The sequence below is a fragment of the Thalassophryne amazonica genome, chromosome 12 (genome assembly GCF_902500255.1).
Source record: "Thalassophryne amazonica chromosome 12, fThaAma1.1, whole genome shotgun sequence".
Classification (NCBI taxonomy): Eukaryota; Metazoa; Chordata; class Actinopteri; order Batrachoidiformes; family Batrachoididae; genus Thalassophryne; species Thalassophryne amazonica.
Window position 1 is genome coordinate 31566393 of NC_047114.1, and position 20191 is coordinate 31586583.

The window sequence follows — 20191 nt, forward strand, 5'->3', positions numbered from 1 at the left end:
GGGGCAGCATTACACTTTTCATGGTACTCTCTGCCAGAACATTATGAGAAGAGCACTGGAAGCAGCACTGGCTGGTTATGCATGTTTATTTTTCGCTGCATAATTTTTGAGCCGTGTTAAGTGTGTTTTTGTTTGTTGTTGTTGTTGTTGTTTTTTTCACACTGAGACGGAAAACTAAAGCAGAACATCAAAAAAGGGCCCCACTTCCTTGTATGTGACGTCACTGGGCAGATTCCTGCCCGATTTTGCCAGCGTGTGCCACCGATCTATGCCCATATGCAGTCTGGCTGGTCCTCCGCCTCCTCCCCTCCGGCGGAAAAGGAGGAGGGGGCGGGGCGGGGCCCGGCGACCAGCAGCTAGTGTCGCTCCTCTCCGTAGCTGCCTCGGTTAGCTTCAGCCTGCAGGCCGTGCTGTAAAGAGGTAAGGCTGTATGAGTAGGAAAATGTTAAAAAGAGGCGTCTCACTCACTTTTACAAGCTAGAAAGTGCTTTTTCTTGTTTACCGTGATGTTTATTTGAAGCTAGTCCAACCGAGCTGTGGTCTGCTGATTTCTTTGTCGTTTTAAGGTGTGCTATGTGTGGGTTTGTAGCCAAAAGGTTTTAGAAATGAAGGAAACTGACAAAATCATTTCAAACAACATGTACATGCAGCTTCCAAAGCGCACATGTTTGCAGAAGTGGTGCCCAAATAACATGGTCGTTTCTGCGAGCAAAGCTTAGGGTGTGGAAGCAAAATTAATGTAATATAGTTGTTTGTTGTTGTTGTTGTTAATAATAATAATAGCTATTTAATATCCGGTTGTTAAGCGCTGACGTAATGCATCACATGATAAATCTGTTTCCGGGTCCAAAGACCTCCACGTTTACAATAAAAGTTACGCCTGTTTGATCCTTTTTTGATCCTTTGTGCATGCAACCAATGTATGGTGGGGCAAAAAAGTATTTAGTCAGCCACTGATTGTGCAAGTTCTCCAACTTAGAAAGATGAGAGAGGTCTGTAATTTTCAACATAGGTACACTTCAACTGTGAGAGACAAAATGAAAAAAAAATCCAGGAAATCACATTATAGGATTTTTAAAGAATTTATTTGTAAATTATGGTGGAAAAAAGTATTTGGTCAATAACAAAAGTTCAACTCAATACTTTGAAACATAATCTTTGTTGGCAATGACAGAGGTCAAATGTTTCCTGTAAGTCTTCCATTCATATCTCCTGAGCATTGATGTTTTCGGACTGTTGCTGGGCAACACGGACTTTCAACTCACTCCCACAAATTTTATATGGGGGTGACATCTGGAGAGTGGCTTGGCCACTCCAGGACCTTGAAATGCTTTTTACAGAGCCACTCCTTTGTTGCCTGAGCAGTGTGTTTGGGATCATTGTCTTGCTGGAAGACCCAGCCACGTTGCATCTTCAATACTGTCACTGATGGCAGGAGCTTTTGGCTTAAAATCTCATGATACATGGCTCCGTTCATTCTTCCCTTAACACTGATCAGTCGTCCTGTCCCCTTTGCAGTAAAACAGCCCCAAAGCATAATGTTTCCACCCCCATTCACAGTAGATATGGTGTTCTTGAAATGCAACTCAGCATTCGTCTTCCTCCAAACATGATGAGTTCAGTTTTTACTAAAAAGTTCTATTTTGGTTTCATTTAACCACATGATATTCTCCCAATCCTCTTCTGGATCATCCATATGCTCTCTGGCAAACTTCAGATGGCCTGGACATGTACTGGCTTAAGCAGGGGGACACGCCTGGCACTGCAGGATTTGAGTCCCTCTCTGCATAGTGTGTAGCCTTTGTTACTTTGGTCCCAGCTCTCTGCAGGTCATTCATCAGGTCCCTCCGTGTAGTTCTGGGATTTTTGTTCACCGTTCTCATGTTTATTTTGAACCCACGGGATGACATCTTGCGTGAAGCCCCAGATCGAGAGAGATTATCAGTGGGCTTGTATGTCTTCCATTTTCTTACAATTGCTCCCACAGTTGATTTATTCACACCAACCTGCTTGACTGTTGTAGATTCACTCTTCCCAGCCTGGTGCACATTTACAATTTTCTTCCTGGTGTCCTTCGACAGCTCTTTGGTCTTGGCCATGGTTGAGTTTGGAGTCTAACTGTTTGAGGCTGTGGACAGGTGTCTTTTATACAGATAACGAGTTCCAGCAGATGCCATTAATACAGGTAACAGGTGGAGGACAGAAGAGCTTCTTAAAGAAGAAGCTACAGGTCTGTGAGAGCCAGAAATCTTGCTTGTTTGTGGGTGACCAAATACTTATTTTCCACAATAATTTACAAATACGGCCATGATAGCGCCATGATAACACCATGTTGGCGCATGTTTAGGCATGGGTTTGGTCCAAACCTCCAGCCCTCCCACACTGGTCCCTTTAAAGTGTGGGTTTTCAATTCACAGAGCATTTAAAGATGTTACATTTTTTAAATGCAGTCCAAAAATAGACGCTCCAGTACAGTCCCGCGGTTGTGCACTGTGCATCAGGCTGCTGTCCACCTGTAATGCACCAGACCAGCTAGAACCGAACCACGGGTTCCTGGAGAGCCGCGTCTGTGCTCCTTGCTGGCTCTGCGGCTTGCTGGCTTTATTTCTTCTGCAGCTTTAAACACACACACACCATGATCCCGCTATAAACTTTATGTTCATCCATTTATTTCTGCAAACTCGCTCTTTTGCGCGCGCGCCGCTGTTGTCCATTCCTGGACAGCCGCCTCTGTGCTCCGTCTCACTGGCTTCCTTTCCATCCGTGGCTTGCTGGCTTTATTTTTTCCCTAGCTTTAAACACAGTCATTTTTACACCGTGATCACTTTAACTTTGTGTTCGTCCGTTTATTTCTGCAAAATCGCTCTTTTGCACGCAGTGCTGTTCTGCATACAGAATGAGGTGGTGGCTTTAATTATATACACCTGTGGATCACTTTCAAAAAAATATATATAGATATAGATATTTCTTTATTTCTTCCGCAGCTTACAAGTCACCATGATACAACTTTTAACTGTGTTATGCCTTCAAAATCGGTCTTTTGCACACTTCTCCTTCTGTGTTGCTGCACAGCTCGGCGCTGCTTTTAGCGGCTTCACTGGAGTTATTTCTTCCGCGGCTTTAAACACACATCCACTTTACGCAGTCATCCATATTTTAACTTTGTGTTTGTCCAATATTGACTGAAAAATCACTCTTTTGTGAGCTGGCGTTCTGCCTAAATGCTCATTTGGATCATTGCGCAGTGCACACACACACAGTGGAGCTCATGTGATCCATTAACAAGATATTAAATAAACTACCCCGGGGTCCTTTGCTAAGGGCTATCCAGTCCCTGTACGACCGCAGCAGAAGCTTGGTTCATATTGCCGGTAGTAAGTCAAACCTGTTTCCAGTGCACGTTGGCCTCCGGCAGGGCTGCCCTTTGTCACCGGTTCTGTTCATTACCATTATGGACAGAATTTCTAGGCACAGCCAAGGTGTAGAGGGGGTCCGGTTTCAGAACCACAGAATCTCATCTCTGTTGTTTGCGGACGATGTGGTTCTGTTGGCTTCATCAAATCAGGATCTTCAGCGTGTACTGGGGGAGTTTGCAGCCGAGTGTGAAGGGTCCGGGATGAAAATCAGCACCTCCAAATCCGAGGCCATGGTTCTCGACTGGAAAAAGGTGCCTTGCCCTCTTCACGTCGGTGGAGTGTCCTTGCCTCAAGTGGAGGAGTAAGTATCTCGGGGTCTTGTTCACGAGCGAGGGACGGATGGAGTGTGAGATCGACAGACGGATCGGATTGAAACATGCTGCATGGCTCATTATTCATCCTTCATTATTCAGTGGGACCCAGGCTACATGCCTTCACTATCATGGGCAATTCCTGTGTCTCTTCACTTGACATTTGCAAAAAATAGACTTCTGGTCTATTTTGGCCCTGCCAAGCTGGCGGCATAGGGTAGGGACCACTTGTCTCTTGTCTCTGTAAAATGCCCACTCTGATTGAAAATGAATGGCAACTCATCGCTTTGCCTCTGTCATTTGTAGCTAATGTGATCAAGGGGTTATACTTTGGAAAATATGGTAATTGTACTTTCACTTCAGTATGCATTTTCAGTACTGTAACCACTACTGGTGAAGATACCTGGAATTCTAACACCTAATGTAATTTTAAATATTGATGCTCATTACAAACAAGCATTAAGTCAGTTGGGCATCTTTTGTGGAGTAGTTGCCCCAAGCCCGGTGTCGAGCGAAATTCCTGACCTGCAAAATAAGTGATACGAGGAGGTATGTGCAAGCACCTGGCCAGGCTGTGCATACATTATAGTTAAGATACTTCGCAAGCAACAGGGATGTAAAAAAAAAATAAAAATCTTACCAAAAATTTTGCTTGCCCAAGCACATCCACATCAGGGCTGTTTTACATTCAGGATACATAAGTCGATTTTAAAGACAAAGATTGGGTTAATGACAAGGTGGAACTGACCAACGATGTTTAGTTTGGATAACCACTGGATAACTACTGCTGGTCTATCAGCAGCAATGCTTATGTGGTTTGATATCCCCATTTGATTACCAGCAGAACTCTAATTATACCAGTTCTTACCAAAATATCTGTGTCACTTCCATGATGTCTAATTTTGATGCTAGAGCTATTATTTACTTAGTAGGTAGACACTAATTAGACTAATTTCCCTAAGTTTATCAGCTAAAGTTAGCTTTTAACTGCAGGCAGTCAAATCAATGAATGTTAAGCCATATTCATAAAATTGTTTGACCTATTTCTATTGTTACCAAATAAAGCTACACAGTTTTTAATTGTTACTGCCATAGCTGCAAGAAAAGTATCAACTTTAAATACATTTTTAACTATCATGTAATCAAAGAAAATAACAGCACTGTTTCATATTTCATTTTGTTTAAGGTACACATTACTGTTAATGCTATTTCATTTGTCTAAAATAACTGCCCAAGGTTCCTTATAATGTTAATCAAGAAATTATCTCACTAAAAACAACAGATAAGTTATGACTTAAATTTACAGATGAACCACAAATATTTCTAAAGAATTTTAGTAGTAGTAGTAGTAGTAGTAGTATTAAAACTGTTTTAATTACAAGTTTTCTAATGTTAGAAAAGTTTTTAGCTTAAAAATGTGTAGTAAACAGAAATTAATTTTGAAGTAAAAATGCATTTATAAGGATTTTAAGGTGGCCAAGAATTTGAAAACAGAGATAATCAATAGCTTCACTGCTCCTGCCAAAACTAGGAAAACTCATGAGTGAAGGTTTAACAAGTTGATGAATTAATGTGCCATAAATACTCATGTTGTTCCATTTGAATTGTCATTTCTGTTGTAATTTTCTGAACCAAAATGTTTTTTTATTATCATTATTAAAGGCTGATAGCACAATACAAGTTGTGTGAAAAGACTGGGATGGAAAACTTGACCTGAGCCAAAAAAAAAATTACATTTTTGGGAGATTTTTTTTTTTTTTGGGGGGGGGGGGGGGGGGGTAAATAGATCTTAAAATGCACCAGAATGGATCTGAGATTTAAAACTTTTCTGGGTTAGGACCCCCCAGACCCTTCAGGCCTTTGGCCCTTGCCAAAATTATTAATATTTTTTTTTTCCAAGGCCCACTTTAGGAGATGATGGGTCTGACCTGGTGGTCCTGGCTCTTTCCCTGGATTCTGTAGTGGTATTAGGATCCCATCTTTCACTTGCTTTGGGTTTTTGCCATATCACTGAGTACGTTTACATGCCGTTAATATTCGGGTTAGGGTCAATATTCCGGTTTCTGAATCATTAGGAATAACCCCTTTTACATGCTTAAGCAGACAGAGTTACTCCTGTACGAGGTCTGTCAATAAAGTAACGGTCCTTTTTATTTTTTCAAAAACTATATGGATTTCATTCATATGTTTTTACGTCAGACATGCTTGAACCCTCGTGCGCATGTGTGAGTTTTTCCACGCCTGTCGGTGACGTCATTCGCATGTGAGCACGCCTTGGGAAGGAGTGGTCCCGCCCCCTCGTCGGATTTTCATTGTCTGGAAATGGCAGAATGAAAAGGACTTTTTTTCCATCAGAATTTTTTCAGATGCTGTTAGAGACAGGCACCTGGAAACCATTCGAAAAATTTATCTGGCTTTCGGTGAAAATTTTACGGGCTTCACAGAGAATAAGGACTGTTACTACAGCTTTAAGGATGCTCGGCGCGCCGCAGTCCGAGCTGCGATGACGTGGAACAAGCCACCGGACCATTTCTAAACGTATGGCTCTCTGGATACGAGACCATCGTGTGCTCTTTCTCTGGTTATCACAAGAGCTGGACATCAGCCATTTTCCGGCAGATGTCACTTTTAACAAGCGATTTTGTCATGGAAAGCCGCGCGGAGGCTTCGCGCGTGAAGACCGTTTTGCTTTGGAAGAGAGACAAAGGAACATCTCCGTTTCGGAGTGCCAGAGGACAAGTTTGGACATGCCTATCTCGGCTTTCAATGCTTACCAGTCCAGTAAGTATCAGAGAAATTGTGGAGAGCTGGACATGTTCAAACTTGTCCTCTGACACGCCGAAACGGAGGTGTTCCTTTGTCTCGCTTCCAAAGCGAATCGGTCTTTACACGTGAAGCCTCCGCGCGGCTTTCCATGAGAAAATCTCTTGTCTCGTATCCACAGAGCCATCCGTTTAGAAATGGTCCGGTGGCTTGTGCCGTGTCGTCGCAGCTCGGAGCGCGGCGCCGAGCATCTTTAAAGGGGTCCTTAAAGCTGTAGTAACAGTCCTTATTCTCTGTGAAGCCCGTAAAATTTTCACCGAAAGCCAGATAAATTTTTCGAAAGGTTTCCAGGTGCCTGTCTCTAACAGCTTCTGAAAAAATTCTGATGGGAAAAAAAGTCCTTTTCATTCCACCATTTCCAGACAATGAAAATCTGACGAGGGTGCGGGACCACTCCTTACCAAGGCGTGCTCACAGGCAAATGACGTCACCGACAGGCGTGGAAAAACTCACGCATGCGCACAAGGAAGGGTTCAAGCATGTCTGACGTAAAAACATATGAATGAAATCCATATAGTTTTTGAAAAAAATAAAAAGGACCGTTACTTTATTGACAGACCTCATATACATGGTCATTGGTATCATTTGGAATATCCCCATCTAAACAGCGACGCACGTCATCCACTGGTGCTTGATTTGGTCTGGCGTTCGTGCAAATCCTGCTTTGTGTAAAACCCCTGACTACACACTTTTCTCAAACAGGCATTAACATTTTCTCATTTCTCTCCTGCGGGCTGCCTCTGCATCAAAATAGCAAGCGTCATCTCTGGACCTGTTGCCAGATTTGGTGCAGGCACGCACAGAAGAGAGGGGGGCGGTGTGAGTTTACTAAGCCCGCAGACGGTAAGCATATTGGAGGCAGATCAATCGCGGTGATATGCCGACCGGTGCCGCGACCGGCCCACCTGATAAGGACGCAGAACACAATGCGCTATTTATCTCTGTTTCTGTGGTGTCCGGTGGGCTGCGCGCGCCGCATACAAGTAGTTGCCGTACTCAAAAGACCAAGATTCCTTGCGGATAGGACATGCGCAGAACACAAAATAATGTTCCTTTCTTTGGGGATATCCCGATGCGCGTTTATATGACCTGATATTCGGGTTAGAAAAGGAGTAACCCATGGGTCTTATTCAGGTTTTTAAAAACCGGAATATGAGCTTATTTGGGTTTTTAAAAAACAGAATATGAACATATTCGGGTTTTTGCGGGTGTTTACATGGCCGTGCGCAACCGGGTTATTGCTAATATTCCGGTTATGAAAGGGTTATTGGCTGCATGTAAACATAGTCACTGACTAGTTTTGCAATGTCTTGACATAGTATTTCTGGGCCATACTTTATCATTTCTGCTTTTATTTGGTAATTTTCTGTACTTTTGTTGGTCCAGAGATTTTTTCTGCCTTTTCTGTTTCTTCTGTTATGAAAGGGTTTTCTCATTTCTGTCAGTGGAATGCTTAATAATTGCTATGGCTCTTCTGATGAAAACATCTTTTCAGAGAAATCTGTAATGATTTCCTGATCTTCATTCATTTGAGAGTGCAAACATTTTTCTGATTTGTGACTTTTGTGTTGGGGGACAATCTCAGTTCATATTAATGGCAGAGTTGAGCATGTCAGTTGTATTTTGTTGAATGTTTGGTCTTGTAATGGGCAGTCAGGTCCATACTTGAAGTACTGTCTCTGGGCAGTGTCACAATGTTTGCAGTGTTGCCTCTGTATACATACCATGAAACATTCAAGTTATATTTTGTGGGAGCGCCAAGAAGTTGCTGGGCATCATAACCAGCTTCTGCACAGATACTATGATTGCTGTATGGAGCAGTGGTAGAAAATCATCAGTGTGTTACACATAGGGATGGGTATCAAGTACCAGTTCTTTTTGAGAATCGTTAAGAAATGATTTGATCCACCGACATCAATAGCCTTTTTGCTTAATGATTCCCTTATCGGTCCTTGAGAGCGGACGTTGTTTTTGAGGTTGTTTGTCGGGAAAATGATCACTTCTCTACATTGATTGCAGACCCTGCAGCAGGTCTGTAATCAACCACTTCTGTAAAGGCTCCACTTTGAAGCTTGAACCAATGAAGAAGTGCTCCGACCCACTGCTTCACTGGTTCACTGCTCAATGCTTTTCAGAAGTGGCAAGTCCACTTCTTAAATGGCCTAGTCACACGGCACTTAACGAAGGGTAACGAAGCCCAAACGAAACAAGAAATCTGGACTTTCATTTAGGGATGTCCCGATCAGGTTTATTGGCCCCGATCCGATTCCGAGTCATCTGATTTTGAGTATCGATACCGAGTCCTGATCCGATACTTTCAAAAACTGAATGAACAATGAACAAATGCTAAATATAGAATATTTTCATTTTAATCACCTTATTTTATTATTTATCACTTAAACAGTGCACTTCTCCTTGAGGTAGCTTGAACAATCAAGTAATAATCTACCAGACTTTAAAAATGTACAAATTTCCATGTTATTTTATTTGTCTAAAAATAAATGTCCAAGGTTCCTTATGTTAAACAAGAAATTATCTAATCTGAAATAACAGGTGGTTTTAATTTACAGATGAAAGGTTTCTAAAGAACCATTTATTGATTTAGCTATTTTAATTACAAGTGTTCTAAACTTTTTTTAAACAGTAATCAGAAATTTTGAGGTAACAAACAACAGCTTAAAGCATTTCCAAGGATTTTTCTTCAGAAAACTGCTCTATAAATGAGCAGTCCTGTGACATGTTTCTGTTTTGTACAGATCAGTGGTTTCTGCCACTAGTCTTCCGTGTTTTGGCCCGACGCGTCGTTCCTATTGGACAGCGCGACACTATATCACAGCTTAACGCGTTGAAAGTTGAATTGGGTTGAACTTATGTTTTTGGGGTTTATTTCAGTAAAAAAAAAAAGATTGGGTTGAACTTTGACCGCGTCGGCATGCCGACAAGCAGCAATGCGCGCTCCTGTCAGAAGCTCAGCTTTTGACATGACGCTTCTGACGCCTCTAAAAAGCAACGCGTCTCATTGAAAATAATGCTTTTTAGACAAATTCTTGACGCCTCTGATGCTTCCGACGCGTGAAAGGCCCATTAATCTGCAATAATGAGCTTGAGATAGCGCTGATCAAAATAATGAGGATAAAATCTATATCGGATTCCTGATCGGGATGCAACGTCTGATTTTGATCAAGTCTGAATCCACATGATCGGGCCTGATTTCCGATCACGTGATCGGATCGGGACATCCCTACTTTCATTGACTTTAGTTGGCATCATTTAACCTTCGCGCAGCTTTGTTCTTGCAGCTGGCGCTTCATGAGGAGTTTGAAACTGTTGAAAAATTTGAACGAATGTCACTGAAAACCTCAATTTGTCTGTATTTTGTTTTGATGTTTTTTTTTTTTTTATTGGAGAAAGACGGAGCGCATAGCGTGTCATCAGACAGTGAAGATTCTGATGATGAGGAGATGATCCCTCCTTCTGGACGAGGAACCAGAGCAGGTCGGTCCTCGATGTGCGCACAGATCTCCACAGCTTCTGTTTGCAGTTTCTCCAGGACTCAGGCGCTATGAGCTGCGTCTCAGTGCCAAGTCCTGGAACTCAGAGATGCAGACACACACTGCTCCATCAGTGGCTCCAGGCGCATTTCATTTAAAGCGTCGAGATCAACGTTAGCTTCGGTTTTGTTTTGTTCCTATTTCGTCCCGTTTGTGCTCTTGGTTCACAGGCTATTCGGTGACAAAGCTCGTTTGTGCACCTTTTCTCAACCAATTGCGACTTTTTTCCTTTTCCCTTCATTCAGGAATCGTCGTATGCCATGTGATCAGGCCATAACCTCTCTCAAAGCCATTTAAAGATGTCAATAATGAGTCACTTTTGTACGGATTAAAGTCACTAACTGGAACTCTTGTCTTGTTGCAGGTAAGAAACGAGAATCATCCTCTGTTCCATCCGTACAGCTCCAAACCCTGCGCCACTCTGCTGAATCACATTGAAGTCTAGCCAGAATTACTAACTTCAAAGTTTTAAATCAAATGACACCTCTTTCCAAACATAATATAAATATAATATGAAATGTAATATAAAAAATGTAATATAAACAATAAACTACTCGTACAATCGACTAAAACGTTTTTTCCTCCCAAAATGAGACGTCCTGCAAGCTAGCTAAGCTCAGCTCAGAGGTATGGAGTGACATTCATACCATTAATGTCTGAAAGGAAATGCTTTTGACAAAAACTACTGATTTTATTTCTATTTATGTACAGATATCAAGGATCCACTATGGAGATTTTATTTAAGTCCAGAGATCAAGGATCCAGTGACCAATTTCATATTTATTTACTTTAAGACTCAATAAAATGTTGTTGACATAGAAAACCTTTAAATCCTACTTTTAGTACACAGAAAATTCACAAGAGGTATCAATAAGCGGAATCGATAATGGCATCGATAGCGATTAAAATCTTATCAATACCCATCCTTAGTTACACAGCAGAACAAATAAGTGGTCATTTTAAATGAGTAGGTGGTGGCAGGTGTTGCGGAAGTCTGCAGGCATGACCCCACCCCCCAATAAAAATATCTTCTACTGCATTTTGAGGGCGTTTTTTTATTGTATGTTTGTGCTCATTATTGTAGTAGCACCTGTACTACAACCAGTAGGAATATGTAACTGGGTTTTGGTTTTTCACATTGTAGAAATTATCCTCAGTTACAAATCTACAATGATTAGCATAATTGATGTCTGCATATGGTTTTGGTTTTGGTTGTGGTTAAGAGCCAATATTTTTAAAGTTCAGGCAGGTTTACATTAGGGTGTTATTCATGCTGACTCAGATTTCAACGAAACTTGGCTCCGAGATGGAACCTAGCAAGAAATGAACTTAACAAAAAAAAGCTGTGTAAGAGGAGTCCCCAAAATTCTGCAAACTGTTATATGAAGTAGAGATGTTAGTTTATCCACTCCTGCAGATTTCGTTAAAAAAATAGAGGCAGTTTTTTACAGAATCAGGGGGTGCATAATATATGACTGTCTCAGATTTGTCAGCCCCCCCCCCCCCCCCCCCCAAGTCAGTCAAAACATGGTGAGAAAAATGTTTATATAGCTGAATCCCATTATAATCTTTATATGACAGTTAGTAGACATACAGGGCTGCGTATTTAAAAAGATTTCATTCAGATTTGATGAGGGCACATGGAGATATGCAATGCCCCAAAATCATCAAATTTGATGTTTTGACTGACTTGAGCACCACCTATGCTCCTGCACCTTCATTATCCCACATTAACTTAAAGTGACATAGTATTGGGCTTGCTAATGGATTCATATCATGCATAAACTAGCTTTGGATGTTGAGGGTGCAGTACAGTCATAAGTGTCATTTCAGCAAAAAGTAGTGTTTTGCAGTGCCCCTATAGGCAGCGCCCACGACTGCCCTCCAAAATTTTGCAATTTTCTGTAACTCCTCCCATCACAGATTGACACCAATGAAAATGAAGCTGGGTAGTCATTGGTCCATTGAGATATTTCAACTTCAAAACCTAAATTTTTTAAAAGTCCAATTTTGGCCCTCAAGAAAATTGCGCTTCCAGAGGCCCAAGAAAAAAAATCTGTTTGGTTTAGGGACTTAGGATTTTTCTATCTACCCATAGACCTTCCACAAAAAAAAAGAAAAAAAAAAAACATTTCAGACAAATCTGAGGGGCTCATATATCAACTTTTAATAGTAATGTACAATAGTAACTCTCTCTCTCTCTCTCTCCTGCACGTGTGCAAGTGTGTTGACCTCTCCATCTGCTTGTTGTCAGCTGTCATGTCTATGTCTGAAGTCAGTCATGTGACTGCATGTGGGTGTGTCATGTGAGTTACCTTTGTCCGTTCTTCTAATGTCTGCTGTCCGTGATTCCTTACCCTTCTTGGTTCTCGGCCGTTAGTCTCCTTGTATGAAACTCTGGTCAGGTCTAGTGATGGGTATCAATAAGATTTTATCTATCGATTCCACTTATCGATCCAATTCCTTATCGATTCCCTTATCAATACCTCTTGTGAATTTTTTGTGTACTAAAGGTAGGCTTCACAGGTTTTCTATGTCAAAGGGTCAAAGAGATTTTTCTTATCGTGCACCCACTCTGTGGAATGGTCTTCCTGCGACCATGAGGCAATCAGAGTCCGTGGACATTTTTAAGTCAAGACTTAAAGCCTATTTTTATTCTCTTTCTTATGAATATTTTTTTTTATATCTGTTTTCTTCTTTTACTTCTGTTTTTAATTATGTATTTGAAATTTTTTTTTTTTTATGTTGAACTGTTCTGTGAGGCACCTTGAGATGGCTTTTGTTGTGATTTGGCGCTTTATAAGCCGATTGAATTGAAATTGAACAACATTTTATTGAGTCTTAAAGTAAATAAATACGGTGGATCCTTGATCTCTGGACATAAATAGAAACCAACAAAATCTATAGTTTTTGTCAAAAGCATTTCCTTTCAGACATTATTGGCATGAATGTCTTTCCATACATCTGAGCTGAGCTCTTGCAGTTGGCTGCACTGAACGTCAGGATGTAATTTATAAAGAACGCAGCACGTCTCATTTTGGGAGGAAAAAAAAAGTTTTAGTCGATTGTAGTTTCTTGTCTGTATTACGTTTGTAAGCGGTGTCATTTTATTCAAAGCGGCAATTCGTTTTGAAGTTATTAATTCTGACTGGACTCTGTCTCAGCAGAGAGCCACGCAGTGTTTGGAGCTGTGCCAATGGAACAGAGGACGATTCTCGTTTCTTGACTGTAACAAGACAAGAGTCCCAGTTAGTGACTTTAATCCACACAAAAGTGACTCATGATATTTTAATGGCTTTGAGAGAGATTAAGAAGCGGACTTGCTGTTTCTGAAGAGCAGCGAGTCAAAGAACCATGAGCTAGTGGATTGAAGCATTATTTTATTGGTTCACGCTTCAAAGTGGTGTCGCGCTGCAGAAACGGTTGATTACAAAGCCGTTGCAGTGTCTGTAATCAATGTAGAGGAATGATCATTTTCCTGACAAACACCCTCAAAAACAACCGCTGCTCTGAAGGATCGATAAGGGAATCGTTAAGCAAAAAGGCTATTTATTTATTTTTCTCAGAGTTTGACTGTTGAAAAAACTCAAATCGCTTCTGGAATCACAGAGGACTGTTTCAGCGGGACCTTTTTTTTCCCCTCTCTCTTTTTCCTGTGCTTCATGAGGTGGAGAAAATATTTGGAACAGTTTAAAAGATAATTACTTGTAATGTTTATATTGTAATGGCTTATTAAAACAGTTGCATGTTCATTCCTTCTTATGAGCAGCTGTAAAAGTATGTTTATGATAGATTTAACATCTCATAATCGTTCAGATGAGCTGTGCTGTGGTGCGGTGCACTGGTGCAGTGACTCACACTTATGCAATATTTTTTAATTGTTTGCACAGTGTTCATTTACGTGGCTCATTATTCGAATAATCACTGAAATTTTGATAAATCCATACGTGGCTCATTATTCATGGCTTTACTATTTGCTGTGACCAGGGCTTTACACTCCTGGTTGAGTCATTTTTCCAGTAGTTATGTATTTTGGGTATTTTCTCTAGTGCTTTTTGTGCTTATGTTTATATTGAGTTTATCAAGTTTCACTTTGTGATTGCATCTTTTACTTAAGGTGTATTTTGGTGAAAGTATTATTGTCATGTTATATTCTGTCACTGGTAAAAGTCTTGATATTTGCTGCCCCCTTGTGTTCTGGTTGTTCCTCACCAGTGATGCCGGTAACGCGTTACTTAGTAACGCGTTACTCTAATCTGACCACTTCTTTTAGTAACGAGTAATCTAACGCGTTAATCTTTCCAAGTCAGTAATCAGATTAAAGTTACTTCTCCATGTCACTCTGCGTTACTATTATTTTTCATTGTGGGTCGATAGCAGCATTAAACTTGGTCCGTGGGCAGGGGGTCGGGGTTCGACTGAACGTCCCACTTTAAGCGAGCTGTGAGCTTTTCATCCGCGGTTTTTTGCAGCTGCTCGACTTGTCCTCACCTCTTAAAGGGCAGTGATCAGCACACCTGCACTGAGCTTTACGAAGACATTTTTATACTTTTTTCCTCCTTTATTTAGAATTCTGAGCTGAGCTGCTCCGTATCGTCTCCTTAAATACAGCTGATCCTCGGCGACGCGTCAACAACTAACACTATTTTCCACTCAAATGCACCTAAACTCTCTTTCTGAGGACCACATGATGTGAAAACGCAATAAAACTTTCTTACCTGTAAATCTGGTCCTGTTTTCTGCATAAATAAATGTTATCCATTCTTTGTGCTCAAACGCCAAAGCAGGGGCGAATCCAGATGGGATGGGGGCGTGGGGGAGGGATGTGCCCCCCCCCCACAACAGCCCTAGATTAAAGGTCCAGTTTTGAAGCCGTTTTTTACTACAACTACTAATATTGCTTAAAATAATAATAATTTCGACAAGTAAAATGTTTAGAGAGAATTTAAATGTTAGAAAAATGTTAGAATTTAATAGTTACATTTATAAACAATGTAGGTTTGAAATTGCAAGTTTTACTGTTACAGTGCTGTCAACAGTTAAATATGAGGTCAAGAAAGAGGTCTTTATTTTACTTGTTATAAAACAAGTATTTATTTTCATTGAAGTCAAGAAAGGGTGAGTATAAAGTGAGTTTTGGCAAAACAGGTATCATTGTCATGTTGACGTGGGTTGTTGTCGGCAGCTGGGGAAAGTAACTAAAAAAGTAACTAGTAATCTAACTTAGTTACTTTTACAATTGAGTAATCAGTAATCAGTAATTGGATTACTTTTTCAAAGTAACTGTGGCAACACTGTTCCTCACACTGCTGATTATTGCACCTGTTGCCTCAGTTTGTGTATTTAAACCACGCCCTGTTACTGTGACCCTCACTCACTGAAAATATGTAAAATACAAAAATTTATAGTCTAAACATGCACATTCATGCAGGATCATAGACAAACAGTGTGCATTTGTCTATGATCCAGGTGCGGTGTGTATTGTTGTTGCATTTTTGTGTATATGGCTTCCTTTTGTGTTGCAGGTCACACACACCACTCTGCTGCTATATTTTAATTGTATGTTTAATTTATTTACTTCCTTTTAGACATGCTGAAGCTGTTGGTGAGCAAAGACGAAATGCTTTCTCAACAGCAGGAGGAAATCTGAGTGTTGACCAGCAGGACATGAAAGAGGAACAAGACAAACCCTGTACAAGTCTGGAAGTACAGCAGCTTCCCCAGGCTGATATCACAAACTTACCTTTCACTGCTGTCCTCATCAAGAATGAAAATGATGAAATACCACAGTCATCAGATGTTCAACAAAGCCAAACTGAGGCAAGCACAGCGGCAGAGGCTCAGACCAGTAGCTCATCTGCATACACAAGACTGACACTTCAAGCTGATGGAGAGGACTATGGAGGAACACAGCGAGCCAGCAAATCTTACTTGCGAATTATTACAGGAGAGAAACTGTTTGGCTGCTCTGAATGTGGTAAAATATTTGGCCAAAAAAGTGACCTGAACAGACACAAAAGAATTCACACAGGAGAGAAACCATTTGCTTGTTCTGAGTGTGGCAAAAGATTTGGACAAAAGAGCAACCTGAAAGGACACATGAGAATTCATACAGGAGACAAACCATTTGACTGTTCTGAGTGTGGTAAAGGATTTAGACAGAAGATTGAGCTCAACACACACATGAGAATTCATACAGGAGAGAAACCATATGGCTGTTCTGAGTGTGGTAAAAGATGTGGACAAAAAATAGATCTGAAAAGACACATGAGAGTTCATACGGGAGAGAAACCATTTAGCTGTTCGACGTGTGGTAAAATATTTGGTCAAAAAAGTGATCTGAACAGACACATGAGAATTCATACAGGAGAGAAACCATTTGGTTGTTCCAACTGTGGCAAAAGATTTAGAGTAAAGGATAGTCTGAATGTACACATGAGAATCCATACAGGAGGCAAGCCATTTGTTTGTTTTGTGTGTAGTCAGACATTTCGACAACAAATTGATTTGAACAGGCACGTGAGAATTCATACAGGAGAGAGACCCTTTGGCTGTTCTCAGTGTGGCAAAAGCTTTAGGAAAAAAAGTAATCTCTTTGCACACATGAGAAGTCATTCAGAAGAGAAACCATTTGTCTGTCCCCAATGTAATAAAAGATTTGGAGAAAGAAGTTATCTGAACAAGCACATGAAAGTGCATAAAGATATAGACATCGAATGAACAGATGGAAACAGCACAAAAGGGCTGGCCGATTCCAAGAAGAACTTGAAAAAGAATACATAGACAAAGAAGGATCTGTGCGGTGGCTTACAAACGGAGAACTTGGTTTTGATGGGGAAAGAATTATAGTTGGAGCGCAAGACCAAGGACTATTAACAAATGGCTTCAAAAAAATGGCAGGAATATCACAGAATGATCAATGCCGTTTCTGTCATGCAGCTGTTGAGAGTGTAAACCACTTAGTATCAGCATGTCAGATCCTCATGGCAGACGGACATTACACAAGCCGGCATAACAAGATTTGTAAGTATTTACATTGGAAAGTATGCAAGGAACTGGAGGTGGAAGTAGAGGGACACGTTTGGGAGTATGAGCCAGCACCAGTCTCATCCAATGGAAAAGTGACTGTCTTTTATGACAAAGAGATCCCAGCAGGAAGACATATCGAAGGAGGTACAGTAAAACCTGATATTGTCATTTGGAACAAGCAAGAGAAGACAGCAAAAATTATTGATGTGACAGTCCCCAATGACTATGGCCTGAATAGAGCTGAAAGGGAGAATATCACGAAATACCAAGACCTTAAAAATGATCTACGAATAACGTGGTCATTGAAAGAAATTGATATCATACCAGTCGTGGTGGGAGCAACAGGGCTTATGAAGAAGAACCTGAAGAAATATCTTGAGGCAATCCCTGGTCACCCAAGTGCCCATGAGGTGCAGATATCCGCAGTTAAAGGAACAGTTACCATCTTGAAGAGAGCCCTCGGATACAATGCCAATAATGATTAATGATTAGGATGTAACTGTAGACCCCAGGGTTGGGGCCCATTACACTCTGTAAAAAAAAAAAGAAATTGAAGAGAAATAAAAAAAAAAATATAGAGCAACTTTAGACCCCAGGTCTGGAGCACAGCGCACTCTATTAGAAGGAAACTCGAGACAAATGAAAAACAAAAGATAAACTATTTGGCTGTTAGGCCTACAAAGGCAACTTGGCCTGTTTGGGGCAGATAAGAGGTAATTTCCATGAGTCAGAGAATGGTCCAGTCCCACATAGGCATTAAATAATGCTTATATTCATGCTTTAGTGACTGCAGTTATATGATAAAGAAATGCTGTCTGAATTTTAGTTTTAAAGTATTTCCATGCTTCAGCTGCACACTGATGAATACAATCTGGAGAGGCACAACTGCCTCATTTATTTGCAAGCACAAGAGGGTAATTGTAAGTGAAGGGCCGCCTGTATTTAATGTATTTAGCCATCACACCGGTGATGGCTAAATACCTTGATTATTCATGTCATCCAAGAAAGGAGGTTACTAGTGTTAATAAGAGAAGAGGGCATGTGTGAGTTAGTATGCACAGGTGGATCCAAATGGGCCAAAAGGAGCCCAGGCATCCCAGAATAATGTAGCTGCTCAGTGCTCAAGCAAATGACTAACATGATGGCCAGCATAACTGTGTCTTGGACAAAGAGTATTTCTTTGCTATCGTTATCATATTGTGTTTAACACATTGTTTTAAGTTATACAAAATGTTATAGCCAACACATTGTTATTGTAAAACTGGTTAGAAGTTGCATGATTTGATTTATTGTAATCAGTGTAGTTTTGATACAAAAAGTGACTGTTAAACAAAAAATGACTACTTGATCTTTCTTTTTTTTTTTCTGTGATTAAAACAAATCTACCACCTGTATTTCTGTTCTAATACTTCTTATTGAGGGATGTTTCTCATGTATTAATGTACAGTAAAACTCACCTAAAGCGTTAATGTATAAAAACTATATTTGCACTTAGCAGACATAAGAAAAAGTCCCAATGCTTTTTTTATGTCTTTCCATGTAATAAACATCGTGTATAACGGATTTTCACTCACATCGGACAAAACGACCCGCCTGATCGTAATGCATTTGTTTTAATTTAGAAGGACTTCTGGCTGAATTTGAACAATATATAATCAGTATTAAGCTTGTTGACTCTCTCAAATGTCATAAAACTGTCAATCTCTATAAGGAACTTTTTTAAAAGAGAATTAATGTTGAATAATCCCTTTAAAAAAAAAAAAGCAGCTGACGTGGGTTAAAATGGCTCTTATGCTGTTTTATTCACGTCAGCTGTTTATTGCCACTTAATGTACGTGGAATGTCTCAGTGATGACACATATATCTATTAGATATTTTCACAGTTGCAGTGAGGAAAATAAGTATCTGAACACCCTGCGATTTTGCAAGATCTCCCACTTTAAAATCATGGAGGGGTCTGAAATTTTCATCTTAGGTGCATGTCCACTAGGGTTATGACTACAAAACCTTTTTCAAAACTTTTATTTTCCTGATGTTGCATTTGATGAATGTTTACCCATAGATCACTTTTTTGAAGTTTATTTCATTGGATCATGAAAAAACCTCCCGCACCTAGCACCACATCACTTTTAAAAATATATGAGTTTACACTATACTATTTAAAAATAACGTACCAAGAAAAGAATTAACAAGTATCAAGAAATAACAAGAAAATATATACAAATAAATATTGCTAAAATATATTATCAAACAATAATTAAATAAAAAATAAAGGTAAAATAGATGATGGGGGAGGTGATAGTCTAGTGGTTAAGGTGTTGGGCTTGAGTCCAGAAGATCATGGTTTCAAATCCCCACCTGACTGGAAAATCACTAAGGGCCCTTGGGCAAGGTCTTTAATCCCCTATTGCTCCCGGTGTGTAGTGAGCGCCTTGTATGGCAGCACCCTGACATTGGGGTGAATGTGAGGCATAATTGTAAAGTGCTTTGAGCGTCTGATGCAGATGGAAAAGCGCTATATAAATGCAGTCCATTTATAGATAAACATGAACATGCCACTCAACAAAGTCTGCCAAACTGGTGTCTAAACACTCTTTGTCAACCAGAAAAGCGTCACAGGTGCTTCAAAGTCTGGCTGAAGATGGAGTTAGTGTCCCAACACCATCACAGTCTGTTGTCTGGCGTCGAATAATCAGAGATGCAGAACAAGTTAAGAACCGCCTCATGGAACTGATCTCTGAAGAGAAATTTTGTTTGCATTTTGATGGTAAGAAAATTGACAATGAGTACCAAGTTGTGTACTTGAAAAATGACAGAAGAACATTACAACTTGGCATTTTGGCTTGTGACAGTAGAACCACTGCAGACATCTATATACCAATGACCTGCTTGATGAGTACAGTGCATGGAACAGTATTCAGATGATCATCTCTGACAACAGCAGTCAATACTGGTCACAAAAATTGTATTGTAGCCAGGCTTCAGAGAACATTTCGACACAAGGGATTCGATGAACCTCAATACATCGGCTGCCAGCACCACATTCTTGATCTTGTTCTGC

The 20191-nt window shown here is 40.3% G+C and overlaps 1 long non-coding RNA gene across 1 annotated transcript; it reads left to right on the forward strand.

The window, feature by feature from the left end:
- Positions 1-315: 315 nt before the first annotated feature.
- LOC117522540 lies at positions 316-16103 on the forward strand. The gene is made up of 2 exons (XR_004564230.1): positions 316-420; positions 15690-16103. It is a non-coding gene; the product is annotated as an uncharacterized LOC117522540 (long non-coding RNA).
- Positions 16104-20191: the final 4088 nt, after the last annotated feature.